Consider the following 19580-nt stretch of genomic DNA (forward strand, 5'->3'; position numbering starts at 1 on the left):
GCTTTGACTTTTTAATTCTACTTAACATTATTTTATTTATCTGTTATATTGAAGAGACCTTTTTGAAGGACTTTGGTTTACTTATGAGCACTTGAGCTTAAATGAGACTTATGGTGTTTGTAATGACGTAGGTTATGGTGTCGACCATGATTTGTTGCAATTTTGAGGTGTTCAGTCTTATTATGATTTAAGAAAATAAATGCGATTGCTCACCTCACAAATCAACTGTTTCTAGTTTTTCACTGATGTGTCTCTTAAGTGTTGAGGACTAGTGCTGCTTTGAGCCTACATTCAGTATGAGTAAAATACTCAAGTACTGTTAAAATCAGATACTCAAAGACTTTTACTCAAGTCGTTTTGGAATTGGTGACTTGTAACTTGTAATGGAGTAATTTTCACTGCAAGGTATCTGTACTTTTACTTAAGTATGGTTTTCAGGTACTCTTTACACCTCTGATGTGTAGGTACGTTAAACCTCGTTAAGCATCCGGCTCGTCCCCTCCAGACCGCAGATTCAGGTTTACAAAACGTTTTCCTCCGTTTCTCAGTCAATACTCGCATTTTCCCCCTTCATAAACATCAATTTTTGCTACACAATAAAAACAAAGTGTGGTTTCATGGTTTAATCAATTTAAACAATCAAAAACGATGCAAAACATAGGTATTTTGAGTTTGTGATAGTGAATTCCCTATGGAGAAAATCACTTGCTGCCCTCCATCCGCACTTCACTCACTTCATGCAGAAAACCCATTATTTCATGGATTTTGTATCACCATAGTGCCTTAACGTATGTAAATGCAGGAAAAAACATTTTCGCGCATTTTGTCCCCCCCACTTCTCAATCCAAAGTTACACCCTTGCCCACTACACGACAAAATTGCACCTGCAATTAGCTATTAGAATCTTAAGATAATATTAAATCTATTATCTACCTCTTTTTATTTCTTTTCTTTTGGTTTATTTAGCCTAGTTGTGCTGTCGAGCTTGTAGAGGTGCAGCAGTAGTGCCAGATGAGAACTGATTCCCCTGGTTGGGCCTGGGTTCTCCCGAGGTTTTTTTTCTCCACTGGAGTTTTGGGTTCCTCGCCACTGTTCGCACTGGCTGCACTCGTTTTGCTCACTGGGGCTGCTGACAACAGCTTTAGAATTTTGTACTTGCTAATATTATTTTAAATCTAACATTTTGCGTTAATTATTACTACCAAATATAGGAATTTATAGTCTGCATAATATATTACCTGTGTTTCTCTTCTTTTCTCTTCTGTCTCTGACTGTGTGTGTGTGTGTGCGCGTGTCTGTGTTTCTGTGCCTCATGTGAGTGTGTGTGCACTGTATATTTTGTGTGTCTTGTGTGAATGAGAAGGTACAGTATCTATTCACTTTGCTCGTGATACCTTTTCTATTTGATAAATTTAATGTATTGCTGTTTTCATGTACAGCTGCTTTGTAACAATGAAAATTGTAAAAAGCGCTATATTTTGAGTTGAGTTGAACAAGCACCTCGTGACTCACGTTCTTTTGTAAGCATGTAATATGTTAAATGGCATTAACTAATATTATTATATAAATAACACTTCTTTGTGTATTACGACATCATATTATTTGTGATCCTTTCCAATGTATGTACTTGACTCACTGGGGCCCAGGTCAGGGAGCAGACAGAATGGCTTAACCAACCGTCTGCTAGCCATCTCATGTCAGAGAAAACACAAAATCCACAACATATGATAATCCTGTCTCCATAATATCATAACATAGAGACTGTGTCTGTCCCCCGGATTAGCAAACACAAGAAATGTGCAAACCTTTCAAGAGTAATTCATTATGTAAAACTGATAAGACATTAAATATTAGATCTCTCTCTAATATAGCACTTTTTGTATACGCACATAAATAGATGCGCTCTGTCTGACAGAAACTTGGCTAAAACATGCGCCTCATCTAAAAGGCAGAGGCGGAGGTGTTGCTGCAATTTACAGTAATACTTTTAGCATTACTCATTTCTTTTGAAGTTATGGTACTTTATAAGACAACACCTAATATAAAGGATAAAACATTTGGCTACTGCATAGGCCACCAGGGCACCACAGAGACTTTATCAAAGAATTTGGTGACTTTTCTGATCAGAATTAGTACTGGCCGCAGATAGTCTTTGTCGTTGGTGACGACATCCATGTAGATAACGATACAGATGTTTTGGGACTGGCTTTCACGACATTCTCAACTCTATAGGCATTAGATAACACGTGTCAGGACCAGAGGTCGCGTTAACCGAAAATTCTCCGTCATTGACGGATTTTTTATAACAGTGACGGAAAAATCTGAAGGCTGTCTGTCATTTTGACGGATTACAATGAGGGCAGTTTGTAATTCCCCTTTTTGTCGAGTCGGTAGCTTCCAATCATTTCCTTTCATCAGAACGTGATCGTAGGGACGCGAAAGGACACGTACGTTTCCCATTCATTACTCAAACGCATCGTCCATTCAAAACCCCACGCGGGATCAGCCAACACATTCTCACTCCCGACTCGTCACATATTTACGCTCGGTCAGCGCCCTTCGGCGTCACTTTTGAACCTGCAGGGTACTCCTTTGGCATCGTTTTTCAACGTGAAGGGCACGCGAATTTCACCGTCATTATGAAAATGTATATTAGATATAATTTGCAATGATGATGTTTCGGAGTTTAATTTAAGTTTAATGGCCAGGATAATTGTGTTTACATGACCCTATTCAGACAGTTTGAGCAAGTAATGTAACAGTTTATTTATCGTAATATAAAACACATAATACAAGCAGTCACAATGTCGTTCGAAAATACAGATATTCCAATGGTACGTTCCAACGTGAAACGAACGATTTGTATGAGGAACAGATGCGAAAGCGATCACCGTCTGCCGTAAATCTCAAATCCAGTGAAGAACGCCAGAGGAAGTTACGTCGGCTTCGATGCCATTGGCTCTCCCGTATCTCGTGTCCGATCGCGTCATTTCGTTGGCTTTGAACGTGAAACGGAATTGGCTCCCGCAACCGACTGCAATCTAGCTGTTCCGGTTTATCTTTAAATGGGTGCCGACCTCATGCAGTCACGAACACGTACGCCATCTTCATGTAAAGTTATCGCATGGCTTTTGTGCAAAAAAGTCTTCGAAACAAGTTGTTTGTTATATTTTGTAATTCTTTTGGTCAGTTTGTGCAATAAAATACCCGTGACTGTACTTTTATTCGCGTGTTGTGTTTTATATGGCTGAGAAGTGGATAGGGTTAGGTTTAGGGTGATGTTGGGGTTAGGTGCTACAAAATATTAAAACCATAAATAATTATGAAATGCTAAGAATTGCACGCATCTCGGTTTGGAGCATTTAGAAAAAAGCAACGCAGTTACCTGTTCGTCGAAAAACGACACCCAAGGGGTACCCTGTGCGTTCAAAAGTGAAGCCGTGGGGCGCTGACCGAGCGTAAATATGTGACGAGTCGGGAGTGAGAACGGGTTGGATCAGCGGAGACTCACGGTGCGGAGCCAGGGGCATGTATAAACAAGGCGACTATGACGGCCCACCACAGTCTAAATTGTTTCGCCATAGTTTCAAAACGAACTGAAAATCTTTTCACACTTTTTATAACAACACAGCGATCTCTAACATTGTTTGTGGCGTTGTTTCTAGGTCTGATTCTGCTAAGCATGCATCTGTCATTCAATAAGACCCTCTCGTCGCGTGCTCTCATACAAACACAGGCGTGCACAAACCAGTGCTGCGGTGTTTACAGACTTTTTTCCTTCGGAGAACGATAGCGACTAGCGTCATTTTGGATTTACCTTAACTTTCAGTGAGTAGACAAAAAGTTTCCCTGCGTCTTCTCCTTTCATGACCTAACAGCAGCTTAAAGTTACTTGTAAGTGAATAGGCCTAAATGAATTATTACAAAACAGCGTGTACAAGCACCTGTCATTGTTACTGGCTGGACATGAACAATTGTCTGTAATTAGTATTTTATGTCTGACAACAGATACATTAAATATGTAAACGATTTCGGCTTTATTGGGTATTAAAATACAGTAAGTTCAAAGAACGCATGTACATCGCGATGACGTCACAAACATGCTAATTGGCACGTAATATCACCTTGCACCATAGTGACTGGTAAAAATAGATTATGACAGATTTTTTATGAGCCTGTCCGTCAAAATGAAGGACGATGAAAAAGTCTACCCACTCACCTTTTAAACATTAAAATTCTTCAGCAGAGTATTTCAGATCATTGTCTAGTATTGTGTATGCTTCACCTGCCTCTAGCAGCAAATCAAACTCCATGTTACAAATATGGTAGAACAATAATGTAGCGGTTTTAGCTAACGTTATTATATTGATGAGTAAAGCTCACCAAATATGGTTCTCCACCAGATCTTTCAAGATCATATCCATGAAATGAGTTATTTAAAACATCAATTTCAGTCAAGGAATTAGTTTAGCTCAAAGGAAAATACGTATAATAATCGTGATCGAATATACATATTTTACGGTCTCTGATTAGTAATATAAAGCATAACAATACTTGTATGCATTCGTCCAGCAAATGCCTCAATGATATTATATACTTTACATTATCTCATGGCCATAAGTAACGTGACTTTACCAAACAGGATTTAGAGCAAAGGTAGTGTAAATAGAAACACAGTAAAAGGGACCAAGTTTGTGAGCGTGAATACAGAAAACCCATCACAAATGAATATATATGGTTGTTTATTAAACTCTACATGATAAAAAAACAATGACGATCGCATAAAACAAACAAATACATGAACACAAATGCGCTAGAAGGCGCTGAGAGAGAAAGAGAGAGAGAGAGAGAGAGAGGGCATGGCAGCGATTTCTGAACACCAATAAAAATCATCTTTAACAAAGAGGCACAGACTTAACGCAGCTATTCTATAAATAGAAACGGATACTTGCAAGCTCTGTGCTGGACCAATATCCGTATGCGCGTATAGAGATGGAATTGTTAAAAAGGTTTCAGAAGGCAGCCCTGCCGAAAGTTGCGGGCCTCGTGGTCGGCCTAATTTGCATCTTTATGACCTCCTGGCAACTTTACAAAATACCATTCCAAATTATAACATAATGAAAAGAGAATGTTCTATGGTCACACAATATATGTAAACAAGGAGGAATTGTAAAGACAAACATTTATATATCAAATATGCTAAGGTTTGAATTGCATCAAGTCATGATTCATTCAGAGGTACGAATACAAACAAAGCCTGAATTAACTTGCCTATTTAACAATTACAGATTATTTAAAAATGGCAAGAGCGACAACATATAACCTAGATATTTAGATATATTTATAGAAAAGGACAGTTGAATCACACAAGTTCCTATTTGTCAGAGAGACCCCTCTGCTTTGAAGCTTAGGAGTCGTAAAATATCCAACAGAGAAACAAAAGGTTATCAAAACTCTCAGTGAGAGGTTTTGACTCTGGTCTTTTGATGATGGTATCAAGAAACCAGGAGAAAGGGGAGTAAAGGGGGTTGATGGCTCTTCTTTCAATGACTCCGACCATTTGGCTTATGCTAAATTCTCTACAATAACTTCTAATACCAAAGATTCGTTTCTTTGATAATCTGCCTTGATTGTCTCAATTCCCTAGCATATCTGATAATTTAGAAGATCTTGATATTATCACCATAAATGTTAACTCTGCCTTCTCCGAAACGCTACACAGTTGCTCCTCAGGTCTCGTGCAGCAAGGCATTGGGCGAAACGGCCTCAGACTAAAAGGCTTCAGGTCTCATGCAACCAGGCATCGGGAAAATATGTAATTTATGTGATTCATGTAATGTACACATACGTCATGTACACATATACGTCATTATTTCTAAAGCAACCGTTACATTTCAAGTTAAGAATGAAATTACACTGATTACGTCTTAAGAGAAATAAATGTTCATTTTATAATGTTTTTAACTAAAATGAGACAACCTCGATGACGTATGCTGTAGACAAATGTGACCTCTGGAGGGCTCAGCCCTTGTCTGGTCTGTGCTCAAAAGCCACAAGAGACTGCCTACTCTCCACATGCGGACATCATGCGTAAACATGAGAAGCGTGCTAGCCAGACATAATTTAAACTATGCCGGCTAAGAGCCACAGGTTGCCGACCCCTGGTATAGAGAAAACATTTTTTTGTTGTGGAAATGGCTTTACTGTCATATTTTGAGATGTATGCTATATATACAGTATATATATATATATATATATATATCACACAAAAACACAAAACAGGCATAAATGTGCTATTACTGCTTTAAAAAAACAACATATAATATAATATATATCAACATAGACTATATCTCTATATATATATTTTTTTTTTTTTTTTAAAGCAGAATAGCACATTTAATGCCTGTTTTGTTTTTTTTCCATTTAATGCATTTTTGTCTAAGGCCGTTTCGCATGACGCTTTTTTGTCTGAGGCCGTTTTACCCGATGTCTTTTTGTACGAGACCTGATGCCTTTTTGTGCGAGAGCTTAGTCCTGACGCTGTTTTTCTGAGAACTAATGCGTTTTTGTCTGAGGCGCAATGCCGTTTTATCTGATATTTGAGTATTGACGCTGAGGTCTGAGGATGTCTTAATATGTATGCTGTACAGTGGCTAAATTAACAAAAGATAAATCATCATCGTTCAGATGTTGGACATCAGTATAGTAGTATCAATTTATGATTTTTCACAAATAAAATTAATAATATTGCCAATATTTTTCCATCTTATTAATATATCTAAATTACATCATATGCTGTTACTAACAAATGCAGAAAAGTTAATTCATGCATTCATGATGTCAAGACTAGAGTATTGTAATGCACTATTAGGTGATTGCCCTGTAGGATAATTACAAAAACTCCAGCTAGTTCAAAATGCACCAGTTAGAGTTCTTACATGAACTTTATTACTTTATTAGCATAATAGCCTGGTTCTGTCAACATTGCACTGGTAACCTACTGCATTAAGCAACGTATTAACTTTAAAATCTTGCTGATTACCTCTAAGGCCCTACAGGGTTTTGCTCATCAGTACCCGAGTGAGCTTCTATTGCATTACAGTCCTTCACGTTCACTACGCTCTCAGGGCTCTGGCCAGTTGGTAATACCTAGAATTTCAAAATCAAGTATAGGTGGTACTGTAGATCCTTTTCCTATCTAGCACCTAAACTTTGGTGTAACTCCAACTGTATTCTTCTGAAAGAAGTTTACACCTAGGATGCCTTGCGTGCTTTAAAATGTAACAAATATATAGACATCTTACATTAAACTTTTTGCAAGAGATCTCTGTTTGTGCATCGTTTGAAGTGTTCCTGACATTTTAATAAGTTTTTTAAATTAGTCATAATCTTAAAGCAGCTGTAAAAAAATATGGACATAACTACAGCTTTACACTGCGTTCCAAATTATTATGCAAATTGGATTTAAGTGTCGTAAACATTTAATTTTATATTGTTCAATTAAACTTATGGATGGTATTGTGTCTCAGTGCTCTTTGGATCACTGAAATCAATCTCAGACACCTGTGATAAGTAGTTTGCCAGGTGAGCCCAATTAAAGGAAAACTACTTAAGAAGGACGTTCCACATTATTAAGCAGGCCACAGGTTTCAAGCAATATGGGAAAGAAAAAGGATCTGTCTGCTGCCGAAAAGCGTCAAATAGTGCAATGTCTTGGACAAGGTATGAAAACATTAGATATTTCACGAAAACTTAAGCGAGATCATCGTACTGTGAAGAGACTTGTGGCTGATTCAGAGCACAGAAGGGTTCGTGCAGATAAAGGCAGAATGAGGAAGGTTTCTTCCAGACAAATTCATCGGATTAAGAGAGCAGCTGCAAAAATGCCATTGCAAAGCAGCAAACAGGTATTTGAAGCTGCTGGTGCCTCGGGAGTCCCGAAAACCTCAAGGTGTAGGATCCTCCAGATGCTTGCAGTTGTGCATAAACCTACTATTCGGCCACCCCTAACCAATGCTCACAAGCAGAAACGGTTGCAGTGGGCCCACACATACATGAAGACTAATTTTCAAACAGTCTTGTTTACTGATGAGTGCCGTGCAACCCTGGATGGTCCAGATGGATGGAGTTGTGGATGGTTGGTGGATGGCCACCATGTCCCAACAAGGCTGCGACGTCAGCAAGGAGGTGGCGGAGTCATGTTTTGGGCTGGAATCATGGGGAGACAGCTGGTGGGCCCCTTTAGGGTCCCTGAAGGTGTGAAAATGAACTCTGCAAGGTATGTAGAGTTTCTGACTGAGCACTTTCTTCCATGGTACAAAAAGAAGAACCATGCCTTCCGTAGCAAAATCATCTTCATGCATGACAATGCACCATCTCATGCTGCAAAGAATACCTCTGTGTCATTGGCTGCTATGGGCATAAAAGGAGAGAAACTCATGGTGTGGCCACCATCCTCCCCTGACCTCAACCCTATTGAGAACCTTTGGAGCATCCTCAAGCGAAAGATCTATGATGGTGGGAGGCAGTTAGCATAAAAACAGCAGCTCTGGGAGGCTATTCTGACATCCTGCAAAGAAATTCAATCAGAAACTATCCAAAAACTCACAAGTTCAATGGATGCAAGAATTGTGAAGGTGATATCAAAGAAGGGGTCCTATGTTAACATGTAACTTGCCCTGTTAGGATGTTTTTGATTGAAATAGCTTTTGATTTCAGTAAATATGACCTCCTAATGCTGCAAATTCAACAAATGACCATTTTCAGTTTTTTACAACCTATGAAATGTTTTCAAACTCTGTTGTGCATAATAATTTGGAACAGTGCATTTTGAGTTTTTCATTTTTTAAATAAATACTGTTGTCAGTGGGAGGTTTGTTCAATAAAATTCCAAATGTACCCTAACTGTTGATTACTTGAAAATTATACTGACTGTCATTTGCATCGACAAATTAGGAAAACCAGAGATAGATATCATTTGCATAATAATTTGGAACGCAGTGTAGATGCAACAACCAGTCAAAAGCAGTTTTGCTGATCAATGGTTCTTCTATCCATATATGCTACCTTTCCAAACAACGCGTGAGCGTGCAATGATTTCAGACAATTTAATCCAGCTACTGTATACTAATCATACACAACAGATGTGTTCGAAGAACCGAATTAGCAACATCATAATTAGCGCGATGATATCATCTTGGATGTATCATTTGATTTTGGAAGTACTAAGCGACGTACGAAGAACGGGCCGCTGATCATCGTTATCTAAATATAAATTCATCACTCTCAAGGAAACAGCTAGTCTCGCATAGCCAGACCTTCATACTTACGGTCTGGGAACTTTGGCAGCTTTCTTTGGCCAAGACCTGCCCAAGAGGCCATATGACTGACAGGTAAAGCAACCAATCACATTTTGTTTTGTGCCGCATCATATTTAGAGGCGTGGACATGTCCCCGCAGTAACAATCCGGTGTACATTCACAACCGTGTCAAAAGTTAACAGCAACAACAATGATTATAAGTTTACGCTGTGATCTTCGCATACTTTTCAGAAGTAAGCGTTTAGTTGATCATGATGAATTCTTATTGCAACCGATGCTGTTCCTGTTAAATTCAACCAATCAGATGACGACTTTGAACGTGCTGAAGTGTTTCCAGAAAAGTATGCCTTATGCATCAGATGTTCAGCCACTGGTCCGTGGGCGTGAGGCTGAGACTAGGAAACAGCCAAATTATGATTTTAAATTCAACACAATACGCTTGACAGCATCACATTTGAAACAACCAAATACATGTAAAAAAAATACATTTTGAGATTCAAGACAACCTTAGGCTATTGTAACGTATAGCTGATATTTACAACAATACAGCCGTTCTCATAGGGAGAACGCAGAGATGACGTATTTTTGTATTTTTAGCACTTTTAGCGGTTGCTAACAAGTAGCTACTACTTTCTTTAGCGGGGATGTAGACGTCATCCCGCATATAGGATACAATGGGGCTAAAAGCTCCATGGGGTAAAAGGCACCTTTGATTTTATTTTCCTGTAAACTACTACATGGCACAAAAAATCCAGTAGCACTTTCCAAAACATGCACTTTTCCCACTGCATGTGGATATTCAGCTGATCTTTTCCCACTGCATGTGGATATTCAGCTGATCTTTGACACGATCATGGGCAGCAGCACAAAATTGATTTGGTGCTAATTTGATCTAATATTGGATGTTTTTCAAAATGTTACATATTTACGCAGTACATGAGAATCGCTAAAATTACTCACTATATTTTGAGATAAAGGTCTTGTTAATGATTTTCAGTTTTATTCAAGTTAATTTAAGCAAAACGTTTTCAATTACATAATATATAAAAGTATGGTATTTGGGGGAAAAAGAATCCCTGTTGTTGGGGCTAAAGGCATACTAAATTAACATGATATTAAACAGCTGGTTGACGTTTCCATTAGTCCATTAGTTGACATGATATGGTTAGAATTAGATGGTAAAAATCATATATTAAGTTGGGTGTCCACTTAGAGATAATCACCATATTTTTTATGAAATGATTATATTTAAAATATTATATTAATCATATATCATTGTTGGTTCTGTAAATCTATATTAAATTATTATGAGATCTCCAATGCTTTCAAAATCTTTAAATTTTTGAATTAATTGTGTTTCTGTTTCTTTTATATTGTGATATTAACATATTTTAATGACAGTATATTTATTGAACAAAAATGAATTATTTATCGAATAATTTTTTTTTACAAACTTTGCTAAAGTGATTGTTTTGAAAAAGTATTTACTTAAACATTATTAAAAACATATTATTTTTTCTAAAGTATTTGGTATCAATACTGTGTGCCTCACCCCTCGCCACCTCATACATTTATACGATTTATAAGAAACAAAATTAACCACTTTTTATTTATTTTCACACAAAATCTGTTGTTCCATAAATGTTAATACAAACATATATTTATTTCAGCAAAAAATACTATATGAGTGTAGTGAAAAGAACATTGTTTCTTAAGGTGTGCCTTTAGCCCCGTTGTACCCTATAAATCTCACAAATAATTGCAACATGGACACAAATCTCTAAAAATGTAGATGCGGATTCATTCACGGAGTAATTACTTACCAGGGAACACGTTTGTAATAATGTTTGAAAAAGTTGTCAGAGGCTTAGTGGTGGTTTTGTTGATATTGAGCGACCATAGTGTAGTCTGTTTATAGCCTCATGTTAGCTTTTTACTTCTGGCGATTGTATTTCGACTTCAAAAGTAACAAATGTTATTTTAATTTGTAAAGATTATCTTGATAGACAAAACGTGTAAACATCATAAACCTTTGTTAATCACAGATCTTATTTTTTGCAATCTTCCAAAAGTCTATGGGCCAAATGTATAGGCTTTCTCTGAATGAAAGCTAAGGTCTATCCAAAAAAATTCTAGATTTGTCGCTATGCGCTTCTAAACAAAAGCTGCTAGGACGCTCGTACTAGTTACAAAATCATGCTCCTCCATGTGGCGGGCCAGAGAAGCTGCAGCCTCGGTGGAGATGATTTTGGGTGTGGTGGCAGAATGAACAGCAACAACAGTTATCTGAAATTTTCTTCCTCTTGCTTGGGCCCCAAGTGCGCATGGGCCCCTCGGCACATGCCCATAATGCCCATTGGATAATCCGGCCCTGACAATAAATGACAGCAACACAAGCAGTTCTAAAGTATATGCAGTGAAATAGCACAATCCCATCACTATAATAGCCCTGGAGAGTCCAACAAAATGAACGCTGAGTTTGAGGAATAGTGGAATAGTGAAGATACATAGAAACTAAACCCTTGGGAAAATTTCACACTCAGACCTGGTTTCAGGTTAGAGGAATTACATTACTATTAGCTAACCCCCTTAATCAACTGGAAGAGAGAATGATTCTGTCCAAAACTATGGTTTGTCTCTCTCTCATTAATGTGTGCATCTGAAACTTTGTTCTCCTGGCATGTCTTAAAGGGGTCATATGGCGCGAATATGTGTTTTTCTGTGTCTTTGGTGTGTTTTAAGTTGCCCATTCATGTATTAGACACGTAAAATTAAAGTGTCGGAACAAAAGATGCATTCTATCTTAAAGCGAATGCTCACCCAGACCTGCCTGAAACACCTCGTGTAACCACACCCCCACAAATCTACATCAGTTCATGGTATGAGTTGACCAAGACCGCCCAAATGTTTACGCAAGTAAGGTGGCATACCTGTCAGTACAATTGCTTTGGAACCTGATGTTCCACATATGGTAAGAGGTGTTACATTTCCGTCACACGCAAGTATTCGACCAATCGCTACACACTGGTTAACTGGCCAATCATAGCACACCTATTCAGAGCGATGAGCTTTGTAAAAAATCTGCGCGTTTAAGAGATGCGGAGCAAAGAGGAGATACAAACATGCACGGTATGTGGAAAATACAACATTTTTTAACCTTAAATCGTGTATACACATTGCATTACATCTAAAACAAACAATAATATTTGTTTTAGCCGTGTCATATGACCCCCTTTAAAATCAGTGTGTTTGATTACAGATTACAATGACTAAATATTTTTTTGTGCATGTGGATTGGTTTGCAACATATAAATTGTTCAGCACAAAAATACTAGGCCTAATATGCCTGAAAGTAAACAGTCAATTTTGACTGCATGTTTAAGAACTTTAAGGCTATAGAGGGTGAACAGTAATGGATTACTACATGAAAGCTTCTTAAATGACAAGTGAATGTCGGCCTTCCAGAAATAGCAACAAACATACAGTCCATCCGTCCATGATACAAGTGATTTAGGAACTACTTAGTAGATTAGAATTTTGTCCTAAACTAACCTGTAAGAGCAAGCATTAACATTTAATGTGGCTATTTATAACAAGTTTAAACTCAAACAAGCCTTTACAGACAATGAAATGTAAGTCGGCTATAACTAGAATACCTAAACAATGTCAAAGTCTTAAATAGAAAAGAGCTTCTATGACAGTGTCTGACTCATATCAGTGCCAATGCAACCGCTTTAACACATGGGTTCACATCCAGGCCACGTGCCTCAGAAATAAAATTTGAACCATAAAGCACTACACTAAACCAACAAATAGTGTGATACCAATATTTTGAAAGATTATCCTTATCCACGCAGTGCTTGTTTCCAAACTAACGCTACAAACTACTTATGTAAGAGCACAAACCAAGGTTCCGACAACTGTTCAACAGGTCTGTTCACACTGACTGCAGGGGACGGATTATGACTTTGATGTGCCCTGGGCACGGAAGTTTCAAAGGCCCACTACCATCACATATTTTACAAGAACAGTGTTGCACCTATGCCCAAATATACAGGACTTAGGAGTGGTTTGCACAGAAAGCATCTTTGCGTCTAAAAACGCATGACACAGCGCTCAGGAATGGTTTCAAAAAGCGCAGACCAAACCGCGAGGGTCTTGTGGCACTCTTTTGATAAGAGAAATTGCCATATGCCAAAGTTGCTAATGTAAACAAAAGCTTACGACACGTGTCCTGCCTTCGAGGTCTTCTCATTGGTCAACTGCTGTGGAACTGACATTGATGAGCTGCGCTGTGTGTAAAAATTGAAATTATTTCAACTTGACACAGCGTATTAAAACCATGGCGCTTATGTGAGAGATTTTCAGCTCAAAATAAATTGACATTCAGTATACAGTGTACATATGTATTATATCTACATTCATGTGCAATATTTATCATTACCAGTCTGAAAGGGGTATCAGATGTCACGTCCACTGTTTGTTGGCTGACTGTCTGATGCATGTGGCACACTTAAATGGAAATCCTTTAGGAGTTTTTAATGTCATCATTTGATTGAAAGAATTCCACACGATGTCCGGGAGACATGTGCGTAGCAGTCTTTAATGGTCCAGCTGAAACAAAGTGAACTGGGATTGATTGCTTTACATGTCAGTCAAATAGCCACTTGGGCGGTCATTAGCCAATGAAAGCAGCAACAGAGTCCAGACCTTCTGCCGTCAGTCTGAACTTCTGGCTATGCGAGACTAGAGTTCATTAGTCATTAGCTGCTTCTATATTTGACTGTAAAGGTATGTGAAGGATTGATTTGCACATTGCTCAGTCTCAAACAGCATGCCCACAGACAGCCCACAATCCATTCACTCACTGTCTGATAAATATTGCACACAAAATAGCAAGCAGAGCACTTAAAAAACTTTGCGAGGTTCAAAAAAGCATATCAACATGCTCTTTTTATTGTCAGGCAACAAAAAACATTTTGAAAAAATATTCTGATGTTCATTATAAAGTTCAGTATTTATGAAGTGACTTTACACTGCGTTCCAAATTATTATGCAAATTGGATTTAAGTGTCGTAAACATTTAATTTTATATTGTTCAATTAAACTTATGGATGGTATTGTGTCTCAGTGCTCTTTAGATCACTGAAATCAATCTCAGACACCTGTGATAAGTAGTTTGCCAGGTGAGCCCAATTAAAGGAAAACTACTTAAGAAGGACGTTACACATTATTAAGCAGGCCACAGGTTTCAAGCAATATGGGAAAGAAAAAGGATCTGTCTGCTGCCGAAAAGCGTCAAATAGTGCAATGTCTTGGACAAGGTATGAAAACATTAGATATTTCACGAAAACTTAAGCGAGATCATCGTACTGTGAAGAGATTTGTGGCTGATTCAGAGCACAGAAGGGTTCGTGCAGATAAAGGCAGAATGAGGAAGGTTTCTTCCAGACAAATTCATCGGATTAAGAGAGCAGCTGCAAAAATGCCATTGCAAAGCAGCAAACAGGTATTTGAAGCTGCTGGTGCCTCGGGAGCTCCGAAAACATCAAGGTGTAGGATCCTCCAGATGCTTGCAGTTGTGCATAAACCTACTATTCGGCCACCCCTAACCAATGCTCACAAGCAGAAACGGTTGCAGTGGGCCCACACATACATGAAGACTAATTTTCAAACAGTCTTGTTGGTGGATGGTTGGTGGATGGCCACCATGTCCCAACAACGCTGCGACGTCAGCAAGGAGGTGGCGGAGTCATGTTTTGGGCTGGAATCATGGGGAGACAGCTGGTGGGCCCCTTTAGGGTCCCTGAAGGTGTGAAAATGAACTCTGCAAGGTATGTAGAGTTTCTGACTGAGCACTTTCTTCCATGGTACAAAAAGAAATGCAAAATCAAATAGCAAAATCATCTTCATGCATGACAATGCACCATCTCATGCTGCAAAGAATACCTCTGTGTCATTGGCTGCTATGGGCATAAAAGGAGAGAAACTCATGGTGTGGCCACCATCCTCCCCTGACCTCAACCCTATTGAGAACCTTTGGAGCATCCTCAAGCAAAAGATCTATGATGGTGGGAGGCAGTTAGCATCAAAACAGCAGCTCTGGGAGGCTATTCTGACATCCTGCAAAGAAATTCAATCAGAAACTATCCAAAAACTCACAAGTTCAATGGATGCAAGAATTGTGAAGGTGATATCAAAGAAGGGGTCCTATGTTAACATGTAACTTGCCCTGTTAGGATGTTTTTGATTGAAATAGCTTTTGATTTCAGTAAATATGACCTCCTAATGCTGCAAATTCAACAAATGACCATTTTCAGTTTTTTACAACCTATGAAATGTTTTCAAACTCTGTTGTGCATAATAATTTGGAACAGTGCATTTTGAGTTTTTCATTTTTTAAATAAATACTGTTGTCAGTGGGAGGTTTGTTCAATAAAATTCCAAATGTACCCTAACTGTTGATTACTTGAAAATTATACTGACTGTCATTTGCATCGACAAATTAGGAAAACCAGAGAAAGATATCATTTGCATAATAATTTGGAACCCAGTGTAATGTACAGTAATCCTTTGAGTTACAGTCAAATTCTGTTTAGTGAAGTCCTGCCACTTGGTGGCCATGTTTGCAACGCCTCTGGGCAGCTATTTACGTCAAGTCCACAGTCCTATCTACTTGAATGGGGAAGGCAGATATTTCTAAAATCGCTGGCAAAAATCACAATTAAACAGCATATTTCCGATCAATAATTAAACATGACATGAACTGTATCATAACTTTGGTTTGCTAAGTTTAAATTGCCCTAAAAATCACCTTTTTCGAGGTCGACTCATCTACTGTGCCTGCGCACAAGCTGGCAAGCGATTCACAAGAGACCAACCCCAAAGAATTGTCAGTCTTTACTGATTGACGATTGGCTCGTTTTACTGGAAGGCGGGACTTCCTTCGCTAGAGTGGCCATATTGAGCGTTGCATTCCTCGCCGTTCATCTTGTTAATATAAATATCTTACATTACAGTGCACTTATTTTAGGTTTGTTAAGCACATTTGAAATACATCAGATGTACTTTAGAAATGCTGAGTTTACATTAGGGCTGCATGATAAATTGTGAACCCCCGTGAAAGACGAAACCCACTAGAACGTTCCATTGCAACACCCCAACACTGTACTGACCCATTAGTACAGTCTTCTACTTCTTTTCTACTTTCCTATCCCCCCCAAAAAAGAACAAACAAAAACATTCTTAGCATCATATACTGTGACAGGCTGACTGAGACCAGTTGTACTGCACCTGTGCATTGTTGTTCTTTTGTTGCACAAATTGCTTCTACTGTTTTTCCCCTACTTTCTACGTCGCTTTGGATAAAAGCGTCTGCCAAATTACTAAATGTAAATGTACATGTAACACTCACGCTTAGCAGCAGCCCTGTGCTTGAAATAACTCTGCAGTCAACAGTATTTGCTGTCGCTATATGGCAATATCAGCTGCTTTGTAAAGAAAAAACGTACATTAAATCTGTCAGTTTCAGATGAAATTCTTTTAAGTTCAGGTATTAGCATTATAAACCCTAATTAATACAAATATATGAAATTAAATTAAGGACTATGAAAACCTAGTCCAGAGCATTCAGAACCTCAGACTGGGCAAGAGGTTTGTTCTCTAACAAGACAATGATCCTAAGCACACAGCTAAAACAATGCAAGAATGGCTTATGGACAACTCTGTCAGTGTCCTTAAATTGCCCAGCCAGTGCTTGGGCTTGAACCCAATTAAATGATTACACCAACAAATAAACAAAATTGTTAAAACTTAAACTTGAAATTTATACTGGGGCACGTGCCCCAGTAAAAGGGGTCTAGCGACGCCCCTGCATCAAAACATCTAGGCATAAAACCATTTTTTCCCCAATGCCATATCCAGCTAACAGAAATTACTACCATTTTATTTTTCCTTTATTTTATTGCCCCACTCCTAATTACCACCTCTCTCTCTCTTAAGTATTATGTAAATACATATGTATATTTTATTTATACAACTGTATATACTGTAAATGCGCAAATCTGTACATAAATCCTCCATCCGAATTTTATACAACATTATTAGTAGTAGTAGTGTTACCCCTCTAGTTTTACTTATTTATACTTACTAATTGTTCTTCCAGTTTTTCATGTCATGTACAGTATATATGTATGTACCATGTGCTCAAAAAAAACAGCAAATTCCTTGTGTTTGCATACACTTGGCCAATGAAGCGAATTCTGATTCTGATTCTGAACAGACGCGAAAGCAATCACCATCTGCTCTGCTCTGCTCTGCCAAATTACGTCAGCCTTAATAGTGAATATCATTGTCTTTCCTCTGTCTCGTGACAGACAGCATCATTGCGTCAGCGTTGATTGTAAAATGCTATTGGCTCTCATTACAGATTAAGCATTCTAATGTTCCGGTGTTGTGCCGAATTTTGACTCCCCGCCAGATTACGACCCCCCTCATTGATTTTGATGGGGGATTAGATAATCCGAACCCCTCCCCCACATCTAATCCTAACACCTAATGTTAGTGGGGAATGGGGGAGTCATAATTTGTCAGGAGTCATTTTTCGGCACAACACCGGTTTGATTAAAGATGTGTTGATGTCTGTTCCCGGAGTTCCTTGTATAAAGTTATCGTATGGCTTCAGTTCAGAAGGTTTGCAACGCGACTTGTTTGTAATACGTTTATACGGTTTTGTTCATTTTATGGAATAAATACATGTGACTGTACTTTACTCGTGTGTTGTGTTTAATGGTTGACAGGTGGTTAGGTTTAGGGTAAGCGGTGGGATTGGGGTTAGGTGGTCTTTAAATATCTTTGAATCCATAAACATGTATTAAACCATTCATATTTTTACAAATGTAAAACTAAATGCGTCTTTATCTGACTGCACAAAACGGCATGGGGTCGTTTTCATAACAATCGCTAGAGGGATCTTAAATTTAAAACGTGAACTGTTGTAGTAATAAGATATGTGCACAAACAACCTTTTGAGTCGTTTTTACTTGGAGGACCAGTAAAAGAACTGTTACTTGGCTAAACTTAAATGCGACAAAGTTACACGACCCATTTCTAAAAATATTTAATTTAATAAATGAATATACAATACAATTTTACAAATTGCTTATATAATACAATTATTATACAATAATAATTAATATAAATTAAATATAAATAGCTATATTATTAGTGGCTAGCCATATCGATCAAGAAAAACAGACTGGCCAGTTAACGTCTTGTTGTTTGCACGTGCGCAGAGGGCCAAGGCTCAAACGTAACGGTTCACTACTGCACTTTACAAATATGAGACTGACTGACAAACATCCAATGTATGTATATCACCAATCACATTAACAACATGTTTATATTGAGCATCAGTTAAATGCTTAAAGGATAGTTTTGAAACATGAATAACAGACATACAGGTATCAGCTGTTCGAATTCATTCTTACACTGCTCTCTAAGTAATATTGTGTTTCGTAACACAGATGTAGAACATACATGAATACTGTATTTAATATGTAAATCATCATCTAATGTGATCCTTTCATAACCGAATATTATATTTATGTTAAACAAACGATACACAATGAATAATGTTATTTTTATTTTACATACAGAGCAAGACGACATTATTTACAAGGGCAAGACATTATATACTGTATAGGATAAAAGCTTGTCTTTTATAAATGTATTTAACTTTAATTTGCAGACTGCATTAATCCGATTCAAAACTTCTTATAAGCCTATTTTTATCTTTTGTCTTGTATTAAACAATAATGCTGATAACAGTATTTTTAAAATATATATTTCATCAGCATTTTATAGAAAAAGCATGTAAACATGTCTATATTGTGTTACAATAAAATATGGAGGGTCTCACAAAAACAAAGCACTGAGCTGCATGGTTCACATCAGAACTGCAAATAAAAGGATTACAAACAAAAACACAGACAAGTTTAACTTACCAGTTAGTTACAGCGATATGACTGAAAATAAATATCCGCTTCCTTAATTGTGTGTTATGATTGGGATGATCATACTCTTAAATAAGGCGATTATTCAGAAACAAAGTTTGAATCCACCTCTCCCTAGAGACTGAACGAACAAACTCTAGTTACACAGTGTGGAACACTTGCCACACACCTAAAATGACAGGCAGCACAGTCTACCAATAAAAATAAAGCAGTCACATAACCATTTAGATTTTCTCCAGAGAGTACC

At 37.9% G+C, this 19580-nt stretch overlaps 1 protein-coding gene across 4 annotated transcripts in view; it reads right to left on the reverse strand.

Annotated features, from left to right (window-relative positions):
- Positions 1–19580, reverse strand: part of tiam2a (TIAM Rac1 associated GEF 2a) — a 155003-nt gene that overhangs the window by 110738 nt on the left and 24685 nt on the right. For 2 of the 4 annotated variants that reach the window (XM_057343226.1, XM_057343224.1), the window contains exon 1: positions 19325–19473. The exons of 1 other annotated variant lie outside the window; for it this stretch is intronic. The gene's annotated coding sequence lies outside the window, so the exon portion shown is untranslated. Of the gene's footprint in view, positions 1–19324; positions 19484–19580 lie in introns of those variants that run through there. One more of the 4 variants, XM_057343227.1, reaches the window with a different exon arrangement.

The sequence above is a fragment of the Triplophysa rosa genome, linkage group LG10 (genome assembly GCF_024868665.1).
Source record: "Triplophysa rosa linkage group LG10, Trosa_1v2, whole genome shotgun sequence".
Taxonomy (NCBI): Eukaryota; Metazoa; Chordata; class Actinopteri; order Cypriniformes; family Nemacheilidae; genus Triplophysa; species Triplophysa rosa.